Source organism: Macaca nemestrina, chromosome 4 (genome assembly GCF_043159975.1).
Source record: "Macaca nemestrina isolate mMacNem1 chromosome 4, mMacNem.hap1, whole genome shotgun sequence".
In the NCBI taxonomy this organism is placed as follows: Eukaryota; Metazoa; Chordata; class Mammalia; order Primates; family Cercopithecidae; genus Macaca; species Macaca nemestrina.
In genome coordinates, this window is record NC_092128.1 from 61009437 (window position 1) to 61023723 (window position 14287).

Below are 14287 nucleotides of genomic sequence, written 5' to 3' on the forward strand. Positions count from 1 at the left end.
ATAAAATAATAATTTAAAAAATGAATTGACTAGTAAAAATATATTGGGGTGATTTTTCAGGTCAATGCTCATTAAAGAGAAATAACCTCATAAAATACATGATTAGTAATACTGACTTAAAGAAATATTCCTTTTTATTATTTTATTAATAAGTTCAATATATTGCATATGAAATCATTTGGATTCATTAAATAGTAATTCATTGTTAAATATTACAATTACATGGCTATCACTGGCACCCTGGTGAATATCATTCCTCCATGAGTAAAGATAAATTTAAAGTTAATATCTAATAGTTTACTAGAGCTATAATCATTATTTTAACATAACATTGTTGGTGCTTATTATAAATCATAGTTTTGAGTGATTGCTAATCTCATTTTATCTCATTAATATAATACATATGCCAATGTATGGCATCTAAGAACAAATGTTTTATTTTTAATTTTAAAAAATTATATTTTAATTATGCCCTTTTATGAGTTTAAAACTCAAACATCATTGGAGAGCCAAACACATGTTCTTTCTATGTTCTTCTAGTAAATGTTTTATTCCCTAAGCATTAAAATTGTGTCAGTTTATTTTTTTACACACTAGCTTCTTTTCTCTAGCTTCTTTAAGATAAGGATGTTGCCACTTTATGACTTTTTCTGAACTTAATCACCCTTTGAGAAAAATACTATTGTTCTCCTTCCAATAATAGTTGGAAAAAAGAAAAAGAGGTTATACCATATGCCAGGGAATTTAATAAAGATTACTTTTTCATAATTTTCAGGCAAAGGTAGAAAGCCATCATAAAATACTCTGTGTCAATGGTTTTGCTTCTAGGAAATTTATGTGGCCGGTTTTATGGTTTTAGTCAAATTAGACCAGGTCCACTACAAAAATTTTGTTGTTGTTTACTCATGTATTTTGTATGCTTGTTTTATTTGTTTTATTCTTGTTAGAGTTGCATGAATAAGGGAGATTCAAAGAAATGTTTTTCATGCCATGATCTTCGTATTCCTAATTGAGGATATTTTTGATATTGTATTATTTTCCATCATTATCAGGATACAAATGTAACATATGTAGTTTACAAGTATCTGTTTTGATATTCTAGTCATATCAACAATATATTCTAATTGCAAGGAATTATGAAAATGTGGCATTGATGCATCTGGCAATAATGTTATTAAATCCTATCAATGTCTTACAAAAACGACTTTTACAGTATAATTTTGTTCATTTTATTTACTCATTCAGCATTTTTAGTTTATTTTTTATTGATACATAATGTACATATTTTGGGGTACATGCAACAATATATTTGTATAATTTGTAAAGATCAAATCAGTGTAATTGGGATATCCATCACCTTAAATATTTGTCTTTTCTTTACACTAGAAATATCTATATTATTTTCTTCTATTTTGAATTATACAATGGATTGTTGCAAACTACAGTCACCCTACTGATCAAACACGAGGTCTTATTTCTTCTATCAATTGGTAAATTTATATCCATTCATTGTTCATTAATCAATATATATATCTCTAAAAACATATGTCAGAAACTAGTTTAATAACAGATTTTTTTCTTTTACCATCTAACGGGAGAAACAGATGGAACATGTAATTAGTGCTATGGTGGGACAGATACAAAATGTTGCAAGAACCCAATGAGATGTGCCTAATCCAGACAAGAGGGAGAAGAAATATCAGGGATGGCTCTTAAAAGAAACAATCTCAAACAAAGCCATGAGGGCTATGCAGAAGTGTGTGAGTACTGGGGACACAACATAACTGAGGAAGAATTTCTAACAGTATGAATAGCATGAACAGCAGAACTAAAAGCGAGGTGAAGGCCATCCATTGTTTTAAGATTGTGAAAGTGGTTCTGTGCATCTCAGCCACAAAGTATAAGACAGAGAATGATAATGTTAGGGGTTTGTATGGAATGCAACTTGGATAGAGGTCCATTTGCAATGAATTCAGTATCAAAATAAGGTAAAAAAGAAGTGCTTGTTACCTGTGTCTACTCATACAAACCGTGTTTTGTTTCTTATCTGTTAATGAAAACAAACTCAACATGGGTTTGAACAACTTTTATGATAGCAATGTTCAGCCATTACCCAGGAATCTTTGTTGAACACAATGTCTAATCTAACCCCACCTATTCTTTTAAAAATATGTGAGTATAACAACATATAGCCTGACTTAGGTCTCAACATTTATTGGAAATAAAGTTCTAGATTTCTTTAATTGGTAAAATATTTGAGCTATGGCACATCCCAGAATACAGTAAAAAAGTATGCATATTAATTATCTTCATATACCATATTTGATAGTTATTGAATATATTTATTAAAAGTAACTATGGCAGTGATATGGACAGGAGGCAAGGAAATAATGGGTAGAAGAGGGTGGTCCCCAGCTAAGGCCACACCCCCAAGCCTAGGACTATGGCCCAAAGTGAGAACATGTATTCCTGCTTTCCCATCCAAATGTTGCCTTTTCCAAAACCATCTTGGCCTGCCCCACCCCACATCCTGTACCCATAATCCCAGGCTCCACTGGCAGAGGGGCAGCAGAGCAGCAGAGTGGCTGAGCAGCAGAGAAGGAGAGAAGAAAAGCAGCAGCTGGACATCAGAGAGAGCAGCTTGACAGTGGGACTTCAGAGAAGAGTTCGATTGGAGCCAAATTCCAGAGGAAGACCACCTTCCCACTCCATCCCCTGTCCAGCTCCCCATCACACTGAGAGTCACTTCCACCACTCAATAAAATATTCTACGTTCACCACTCTTCAGTTCATTTGTGTGGCCTGATTCTTCCTGGATGCTGGACAAGAACTTAGGTACCAAGAGGATGGGTGTGAAAGGCTGTCACCCTGACCCTCCACTGAGCTGTTAAACACTTAAGCTGTACATGGATGGACATAAAAGCTAAAAGAGCACACTGTAACACATGCCCTCTGGGGCTCCAGGGTCACAGGTACCCCCTTAGACGCCATGGTGAAGCACAGAGCTGTACTCCTGCCAGTGCCCAGAGGCATGAGTCCCAGCCCCCGCACCCGCTCACCTGTGAGCTCCCCATCCTGTGAGGGGTTTAGAGCTGAGGGCTGAGTAAATGAGCCACCCCCTTCACAAGTCCTGCATAGGGGTCAAGGGAATTAACCCGTTTCAGTAGTTTTGACACATTCCAAAGAAATAGACAGTATTTTATTACAGAGCCATTTGTTTTAGGAAATTTATAACCTTCCTAGTTCAGTTCCAAAGATCAAAATTGCATTCCAGCATTCATCTCAAAGTAAGATATGTTGTTGGTAATTTAAGGTTCAATTAAAAATCCAGGAACAAATTCTGCCATCAGCTATTTGAATTACTGTAGTTCATTAAGAATTTTATAATCATGAAAATAAAATATTTTTCTATCTAAGGTTAATCACAGGGACACAATCAGAGAGCAACTTAAAAATACTCACTCTCAGTTCATTGTTTGTGAGGGTAAATGTTCCATTTGAAAAGGCATCCATAATCAAATGATATGTTATATTGTTATTGGGAGCACTTCCATCCTTATCTGTACAAGTTAGAGAGACTAAAAGAGTTTCAACTGGGATATTTTCAGGACATTCAATTCTGAAATGAGTAGAATATGAGAAAAATGTGGTATAACATGTTAATCTAGATTTATGCAGATGATAATATTTAATAGATGTTTAAAAATGTGATACTTTAAATAATCACTTCTGCCAATAAGAAAAGTACAACATTGATGAAAAATTGTGTAAGATAAGAAATTATTTGGCATCCTTGCTGAGGCTAAGGGAATTGAATTGCTATTATGCTAGATGAATAAGCAGCAACTTTAGTATTATGCACACATATTATCATTAAACAAAATGGAAATTAGTATCTGAGATTCATAATTTTATATTTATAAATCCTAGATCTCTATGTGATCTCTTGAAATTAAATGTCCCATGCTTTTTCTTTACAGATAATATATACTTGTCTCCCATTTAAAAATAAGAAAACAGAGCTATTGACTATTAAATTTGATAGCTAGCAGGGACTGTTTATTCTTACCAATATTCCTATGTCCCTCTATATATCCCAGTTTCCCTATAGCTACTGTAGTAGGCTATGTGGGATGTGCTAGCAAATGAAATGCAAGTGGAAATGCATTATATCAGTTCTCAGTATGATGATTAAAATTTGGGGGTACCTTCTACATGCTGTCTTTCTCACTTCTCTTCATGTGGTTGGGAGCACAAGGCAACACACTGCAAAGCCAAACAGTTGAGTAGTATAGGATCCCTGAGTCACAGCACAGAGTGCCACACAGTAGAGCCCACCAACCTGCACCACTCTTTGCATAAGGGGCAAAGAAATACTTATTGGGTTTAGCCAGTGATATATATGTACGTTATTTTTTAAAACAGCAATCACTGGTATCTTGACTAGTACACAAAATTATAATGATATTTTTCTCTTTTCTAAAAGAAAATATCTAATGTTAAGCATTTAAAATACACTACAATTAAAATAATAGAGGAATAAAAGGTGAGTTGTCTAATTTGTTAACATGAAAAATGTTTTAGAAACAAAAATTCTAATACCCTCCAACATGAATCTGTAGACTACTAGCTGGAATAGAAAGGAAAAGCAAACAACTATTGGAGAGGCTACAGAATTCTTCTTTGTTCTTTGGCCTTTTGGTTTTCAGCAGAACATCTCTGACAAAAAGTTTACAAATAAACTAAAAGCTGATTTTTTTTTATTATTATACTTTAAGTTCTAGGGTACATGTGCATAACGTGCAGGTTTGTTACATATGTATACTTGTGCCATGTTGCTGTGCTGCACCCATCAACACGTCAGCACCCATCAACTCGTCATTTACATCAGGTATAACTCCCAATGCAATCCCTCCCTCCTGACCCCTCCATGTGAAAGGCCCTGGTGTGTGATGTTCCCCTTCCAGAGTCCAGGTTATCTCATTGTTCAGTTCCCACCTATGAGTGAGAACATGCGGTGTTTGGTTTTCTGTTCTTGTGATAGTTGGCTGAGAATGATGGTTTCCAGCTGCATGCATGTCCCAACAAAGGACACAAACTCATCCTTTTTGATGGCTGCATAGTATTCCATGGTGTGTATGTGCCACATTTTCTTAATCCAGTCTGTCAGTGATGGATATTTGGGTTGATTCCAAGTCTTTGCTATTGTGAATAGTGCCACAATGAACATACATGTGCGTGTGTCTTTATAGCAGCATGATTTATAATCCTTTGGGTATATACCCAGTAATGGGATGGCTGGGTCATATGGTACTTCTAGTTCTAGATCCTTGAGGAATCGCCATACTGTTTTCCATAATGGTTGAACTAGTTTACAATCCCACCAACAGTGTAAAAGTGTTCCTATTTCTCCACATCCTCTCCAGCATCTGTTGTTTCCTGACTTTTTAGTGATTGCCATTCTAACTGGTGTGAGATGGTATCTCATTGTGGTTTTGATTTGCATTTCTCTGATGGCCAGGGATGATGAGCATTTTTTCATGTGTCTGTTGGCTGTATGAATGTCCTCTTTTGAGAAATGTCTATTCATATCCTTTGCCCACTTTTTGATGGGGTTGTTTGTTTTTTTCTTGTAAATTTGTTTGAGTTCTTTGTAGGTTCTGGATATTAGCCCTTTGATGAGTAGATTGCAAAAATTTTCTCCCATTCTGTAGGTTGCCTGTTCACTCTGATGGTAGTTTCTTTTGCTGTGCAGAAGCTCTTTAGTTTAATTAGATCCCATTTGTCAATGTTGGCTTTTGTTGCTGTTGCTTTTGGTGTTTCAGACATGAAGTCCTTGCCCATGCCTATGTTCTGAATGGCATTACCTAGGTTTTCTTCTAGGGTTTTTATGGTATTAGGTCTAACATTTAGGTCTTTAATCCATCTTGAATTAATTTTCGTATAAGGAGTAAGGAAAGGATCCAGTTTCAGCTTTCTACTTATGGCTAGCCAATTTTCCCAGCACCATTTATTAAATAGGGAATCCTTTCCCCATTTCTTGTTCTCAGGTTTATCAAAGATCAGATGGTTGTAGATGTGTGGTATTATTTCTGGGGACTCTGTTCTGTTCCATTGATCTATATCTCTGTTTTGGTACCAGTACCATGCTGTTTTGGTTACTGTAGCCTTGTAGTATAGTTGGAAATCAGGTAGCATGATGCCTCCAGCTTTGTTCTTTTGACTTAGGATTGTCTTGGAGATGCGGGTTCTTTTTTGGTTCCATATGAACTTTAAAGCAGTTTTTCCAATTCTGTGAAGAAACTCATTGGTAGCTTGATGGGGATGGCATTGAGTCTATAAATTACCTTGGGCAGTATGGCCATTTTCATGATATTGATTCTTCCTATCCATGAGTATGGTATGTTCTTCCATTTGTTTATGTCCTCTTTTATTTCACTGAGCAGTGGTTTGTAGTTCTCCTTGAAGAGGTCCTTTACATCCCTTGTCAGTTGGATTCCTAGGTATTTTATTCTCTTTGAAGCAATTGTGAATGGAAGTTCATTCCTGATTTGGCTCTCTGTTTGTCTGTTACTGGTGTAAAAGAATGCTTGTGATTTTTGCACATTAATTTTGTATCCTGAGACTTTGCTGAAGTTGCTTATCAGCTTAAGGAGATTTTGGGCTGAGACAATGGGGTTTTCTAAATATACAATCATGTCATCTGCAAACAGGGACAATTTGACTTCTTCTTTTCCTAACTGAATACCCTTGATTTCTTTCTCTTGCCTGATTGCCCTAGCCAGAACTTCCAACACTATGTTGAATAGGAGTGGTGAGAGAGGGCATCCCTGTCTTGTGCCAGTTTTCGAAGGGAATTTTTACAGTTTTTGCCCATTCAGTATGATATTGGCTGTGGGTTTGTCATAAATAGCTCTTATGATTTTGAGATACGTTCCATCAATACCGAATTTATTGAGCGTTTTTAGCATGAAGGGCTGTTGAATTTTGTCAAAGGCCTTTTCTGCATCTATTGAGATAATCATGTGGTTTTTGTCTTTGGTTCTGTTTCTATGCTGGATTACGTTTATTGATTTGCGTGTGTTGAACCAGCCTTGCATCCCAGGGATGAAGCCCACTTGATCGTGGTGGATAAGCTTTTTGGTGTGCTGCTGAATCCGGTTTGCCAGTATTTTATTGAGGATTTTTGCATCGATGTTCATCAGGGATATTGGTCTAAAATTCTCTTTTTTTGTTGTGTCTCTGCCAGGCTTTGGTATCAGGATGATGTTGGCCTCATAAAATGAGTTAGGGAGGATTCCCTCTTTTTCTATTGATTGGAATAGTTTCAGAAGGAATGGTACCAGCTCCTACTTGTACCTCTGGTAGAATTCAACTGTGAATCCATCTGTTCCTGGACTTTTTTTAGTTGGTAGGCAATTAATTATTGCCTCAATTTCAGAGCCTGCTATTGGTCTATTCAGGGATTCAGCTTCTTCCTTGTTTAGTCTTGGGAGAGTGTAAGTGTCCAGGAAATTATCCATTTCTTCTCGATTTTCTAATTTGCGTAGAGGTCTTTATAGTATTATCTGATGGTAGTTTGTATTTCTGTGGGGTCGGTGGTGATATCCCCCTAAAAGCTGATTTTGAGTATAATGGAGCAATGGCACCATTTTTGTATGTGCATTTTGGTCATTTTTCTTATAAAGTGATCAAATATATCCCTGCATTTGTATTCATAAAATATTGTTTTCAGTGGGAGAAAGTAATTCAAGGGCAGACCACCAAAAACCTTTTATAATGTATTATAAAATATCATTTCTGCTATGAAAGTGAACATTTTAAGTAAGCAGGAGCTTTTATTGTTGAACTTGCAGGACTATCAAAATTCTACTGCATAGAATTTATTTTAGGTCCATCTAGATAGTCTTTTGTTGCTGGAAGCACAGATTACTATGGTTTTCCTCAAATTTTCTATATGATATATGATAGTGTAATATCAATATTACTTAATTGATCATCATTGGTGATCGTTAATTATTAACAGATCATGTGATCTATCATTAATTCTGTAATTGCACACTGTTGGAATGAGATATGTTACTAGAATATCAAAGAAGAATATGTTATCAGGTTACTCCTAGACTAAGTTAAAAAGTCAAAAAGACCTAGAAGTCAAAAAGACCTCTTGTATTCTGTAGAGAGCAATACACTAAGGATCAGAAAATCGAGGTTTCAGGATCCAGCCCACTATTTATTAACTTTGTAATCTTTGTGAGTAAATTAACTCCATTTTAATAATAGAAATAACATATCATACATGCATTTTAAATTTCTACGTAGTTTAAAAGCTAGAACAAAGAAAGTAAGTTTGTATGTGGCTTTAGAGTTATCATTAATGTCAGTAAAATATAAAACAAACTATAACCTTGCATTTATACAAATACATGATTTCTCATATAATAGCTCTTTTAACTCCCTGAAAGCATGAAACTAAACAAAATAATCCTTTGGCTTTCTAGCTTTAATTTTTATACTTTTTAAATAATTAATAAAGCAGATCCACTTGTACCAGGGAGGAAATGGAAAGAGAAGCTTCACAGTGTCTGAAAATAAAGGAAAGAATGAAAGGCTTCAGCTTCATTCCAGGGATGGTACGATGCTTATCCATTTGTTTTTCTCCTGCTTTCTCTGTGCCAAAATCTGAAGACCAAAAATTGCTATCATAACTTACATGTAAATATCCTGTGAGCATTGAGGTGGATTATCATTTACATCTTGTAGAAACACTGTGACTGTCCCAGTTGTTGAATGTATTCGTTCATTGTCACAAGCTCTAAAATATAATACCCAAGACTTTGGGGTGGCTATGTCTTCATAATCCAAAGGATAGGCAAGTGTGACCTCTCCTGAATCTAAAAGGCAGGCAGATGCAAATTTTTTCATTACTCATAAAATGAATAAGTTATGAATTAAAAATAGTGGCATGGTTAGTTCTAAGGATAAAATAAAGGTCAGTCATTGATCTGATGAAATCCACGCTAATCACAACTGTGGATCTGTAAGGAATGGTGGTTGCATAAGTGACAGGGAAAGAGAGAAGCCTTCTTAACTGTGCATTTTGGAACATATTTCATGGGAGGGTCATGGTGGGTGGGGTAGGAAGCGCAGAGTGCAGGCTAGGCTGAGTGTTGAAAAATGAGTACAGGAAATCTAGGCAGAGACGACTGAGGTGGAGTAGGGGTGGTGAAGAGGGTTTAGGTGGAGTGGGGGACAGTAGGCAACGAGAAAAACAACAGAAATCAACAAAAAGAAAAACATAAGTTTTCATTGGGAATTACTTTTTAAATAATTTTATCTCATCTATGTTTGCAGAGCGTGTAACCCTTATGTGAAATGTGCTCTCTCCTTTATAACCTTTATTTTTAATCTAGAGGTAAAAAAATAATTTATGTTCATTCTCATTTCTCACATTCTTACCTTTCTAGGTATTTTGGTTGTCTAGAATGCATTCTCCAGTGGATACATCAGGAAGAACGAATAGGAGATATTGTTTCCCATGTTCTCAAATATTTATATGCTGTCTTTTATATATGAGGTCATTTTGCTGAATGTAAACTTGTTAAATCACATTTTGTGTCCTCTCAGGTTTCCTAAATATGTTACTCTGTTAACTTATAGAAAAGTCTTCTAACAATTTATTAATATTACTCCCTTGTAATGACCTACTCTTTTTGCCTAAAGGCCCAAATACTTTTCTAAAAAATTAACATCTAATAGTTTATTAAAATCTGGCTCAGATTCAGCCATTATGGATTAGTTTTTCCAAGAACCTCGTTTGCCTTTTCAAATCTTTCATTTTAGGAATTTTTTTTGGATGATACCTCTGAGTATTTGTCAGAGGTTTGCTTCTTCAGGAATTTTTAGAACATGATTTAAAGTGTTGGCTCTTCTCTGCCTATCTTCTATAGCTATCATTCTTTTCTCTTTCATTTCTATTTTACTATAATTATTAAATTTTAAAAATAATTACAAGTTCATGTAAGAGTTTTGTTTTTTTCAGAACAATTTGAGAATAAGTAGCTGACCTGATGCCTCAATATACATTTCCTAAAAGCAAGGGTATTCTTCAAACAGCCATGGTACATCAAAATCGGAAAGTTAACATCAATACATCTAACACCAAGACCTCCACTTAAATTTCAGTATATATCTCAACATATTTTATAGCAAAAGATCCAATTCCGAATCGCATGTTGTCATGTGTCTTTAGTCTCCTTCAGTATGGAAAAGGTCTTTAATCTTCCCTTGAGTTTCATGACTTTGAACTTTTTGAAGATTACAGACTAGTAATTTTGGAGAACGTCTTTCAAGTTGGGTTTGCCTAATGTGAGCTCATGATTAGATTCAGGTTATGTAACTTTTGATTAAATATCATAGAAATTACACTGTATTCTTATTGAATGTTATCAGTTTGTCTCATTACTGATGAAGTCCATTTTAATTACTTGACTCAGTGAGTGTCTGCCAGTTTTCTCTACTCCAAAGTTGCTATTTTGCCCTTTGCAAATGGTAAGTATTTTGTGGGCTGGGTGCAGTGACTCACGCCTGTAATCCCAGCACTGTGGGAGACCAATGAGAGTGTATCACAAGGTCGGGAGTTCAAGACTAGCCTGGCCAGCACGGTGAAATCCTGTCTCAACTAAAAATACAAAAAAAAAAAAAAAATTAGCTGGGCATGGTGGTGGGCACCTTTAGTCCCAGCTACTTGGGAGGCTGCAGTAGGAGAATAGCTAGAACCTGGGAGCCAGAGGTTGCAGTGCTGAGATCATGCCACTGAACTCCAGCCTGGGTGACACAGTGAGACTCTGTCTCAAATAATAACAATCATAATCATAATTTGAAGACATATTTTGAAACTATGTAAGCATCTTGTTTTTCATCAAACTGTCCATTTATCTTTGTATTTACATCCAATGGACTCATGGAGTCTCATTTTATGATTTATAAACTGTATTATTTATTTTGATGTTCAGATTGCTCTAGAATTGGGAAGGGGGAACAATTCAAGCTGATTTCTGGCATTTTTGTTTGTTTTTGACATACCTTCATCATTATTTGAGCATGTTCTTGCTTTCTTGCTCATTTTATACTTTAACTACTGTGGCCTCAAAAAGAGCCATTCCTCTAAAAAGCTTCTATGGGGAAAAATGGTATTTAGAACGCATTATCTGAGTAATAGCTGTACTTGTGGCCATTCTGATATTATGCTCCTAAGTTCTTTCACTCCTTAAGTAGGGATTCAAAAATGTATGCATTTATGTTTGTGTGTCTCTGCATATATGTACAGTTACATCAATGTTAACCACACACACATGCACACATATACATGTACAAATATATATATATGGAAAAATATAAGTTCATTCTGATACCTTCAATTATAATTTATCCCCACAGGGTTCATTACAGTTTTCTCATTTTCTACAATTGTTACTCACATCTCTGACCGGAGCAACCATCCCTTTTATCTTTAGTTTTTTATCAATTCCTTGGTATGTAATTAATCACCCATCTCTGCTAACATCCCCTTTTCACTGCCAGTTCTGGCAACCTTCTCTCTCTTTCTTTATATATGTATGTGTGTGTGTGTGAGATATATATATATATATATTCCCCCCTTAACTTGTGACACACCGAACCTTCTCTCCACAAGTCATCTTCCCTGTCCCTCTCAGATTCTGGCTCTCTACCAGGAGCTCTTTTGGCTGATATGATAGATGGTTTGTGTTTAACCCAGCTCTTTTCATGTGTGAAAATGTACATCACTTCTTAAAAAGAGAAGACATCTTTCTTTTCTTCCTCTTCTTGTTTTATATTTATGTCGTTAGGGCTAGAAACTCCAAACTTCTGGCCATGTGGAAGGTAGGTAGAGTTACAAACGTCAAAATCCAGCAGATTGAATTTAAGTGCAGGTTCTGCCACAGAAATTGGCTGCATGAGCTTGGATAAATTAAAATATTTCCCAGGCATCATGTTATGTGAGAATTATGATAGTAAAAACCCAAAGGGGTTATTATGTATGCAAAGTTATTATATATATGATATATAATAAATATTCATTTTATGTTTACGACTGCTCTGGTTTCCATAGGAAAACTTAGTCCTCAAGAAAACAAATAATCATACAATAAAATCCCAGGGAATGCTATTGTGAGTTTGAATTGTTTGGGAGCTTCCTGTAGCAGCCAGATTATACCAACCATTTCCATACTTCTGAGAAGGAAGAAATAATCATTTCTACCTCATGAAAATATGCTAAATATGCTGCTAAATATTTTAAATATTGTTTCATCTTAATAATCAGGTTTATTTTTCACTAGTTAAAAAACACTGTTTAATATATTTTATAAAATCATTCTCCATAAAATTATTATTTACCTTCATTTATAGAAAATTCTTTTTGTGTCCCTATAAGCTCATAATGTACTGAGTCCCCTATGTCTCGATCAGTCGCTGTCAACGTGACCAGCTTTGTTCCAACAGAGAGATTTTCATAAATATTTATAGGTGCATCTGGTACAGATCTGTGGGACCAAATGATGTTTTTTATCAATCACTATAAACAAATGTCTCTTCATCTATGTTACACAGCAAATATTTTAAATTTCATATAATATGTATCATGTAACAGTTTCAGGTCTGGCCTTCTTAATGTTTTTTCATTTTACATTATTAAATCTATTAGAGAATGTTTACATTTTATGAAAAGAACCTAAAAGTTTCTTTTACCTGTATCATTTTTCAAGTCCTTCTACTGATTGGTAAATTGTACTTTATTCCAGATTACAAAATACTACAAATGTTTTTGCAATGATTTTCATTATCTTTGTGTTTGGGCATATGTCCATATCAGCAAGTGCTTATTGCACAAATTCTCTTGAATACCTACATTGACTTTGCAATATGAACATATCAATGTACATTTTCTCTAATATTTTTATTATTAAAAATAAATACCAGAAAAATATGAAGCTTTGGATTATTCCACCAAAAAAATACTGATTCTCTTCTGTAGTTTCAAGGGCAAAATATCAATGAGTTGGCTTCCAGTGCATGTAAAAAGAATAATAAAATACAATTTATCGAGGTTTACTTTCTAGATCATTTAAAACATTTTAAAAAAATTAACAGTGGAAACAATAGCCAAACACTGGTCTTTATCCTGCTATGAGAAAAATTTCTGTGGCTTAATCTTATCAATTAAATATTTAGATTACTCATTGTTTACGCAAGAACAGGACTCTCATCATTGACATTCTGGACGTTGATACTGATGGTGCCAATGCATAACTCCAAAGACCGGTTTTCGCTATTTCTCACAGCAATCACTAAATGGAAATGCTAAAGTAAATAAGAGAAGATAGAATGTGGGTTTTTATAAAGTACTTAAAATATGCAGTTTTGGCTGGGTGCAGTGGCTCATGCCTGTAATCCCAGCACTTTGGGAAGCTGAGGCGGGCAGATCACCGGGGGTCAGGAGTTCGAGAACAGACTGGCCAACATGGTGAAACCCCGTCTCTACTAAAAATACAAAAATTAGCCAGGTGTGGTGGTGGGTGACTGTAGTCCCAGCTCCTCAGGAGGCTGAGACAGGAGAATCACTTGAATCTGGGAGGCAGAAGTTGCAGTGAGCCGAGATCACGCCACTGCACTCCAGCCTGGGCAATAAAGAGTGAAACTCCATCTCAAAAAAAATAAAATAAAAAAATGCAATTAATTTCCCTTTACATAAAAAATACTTTAAAAATAAAATTGAAAAACACTTTAGAAAATTGGAAGCATAAGAATGTAGACCCACTCCCCAAACACTATAAGGCCATTTGTCAAAAAGAGTATCTTTTGTACTTTTGTACAGATTTCTGCAATTATGCTTCTAATTTTCATGTAACTTAGATCATATTTTCCAATGTTCGTTTTGGGCATACATATCAGATTTCAATTTGTAGAAGTACCAAAATAAAAGAGTAAGTTTTATTGTTTAGGAAAAACTAGTCCGTGCAACTAAAGAACTATCTTACTTTTGGAAAAATTAGAAAGAACACAAATACTTTAGAACCCTTAAAAAATCTAACGCTTCATTTGAAGAGATGATATGACAATGCCTCAAATAATGAAGATATGTGGTCTAACAAGGTAATCACGAATAATTGTGATGAAGTCAAATAATGATTTTAATTTTGTTTTATTAAATGTAATTCTATGGCCAATAAGATCATATTTATAAAGAAAAATAACTCCAAATTAT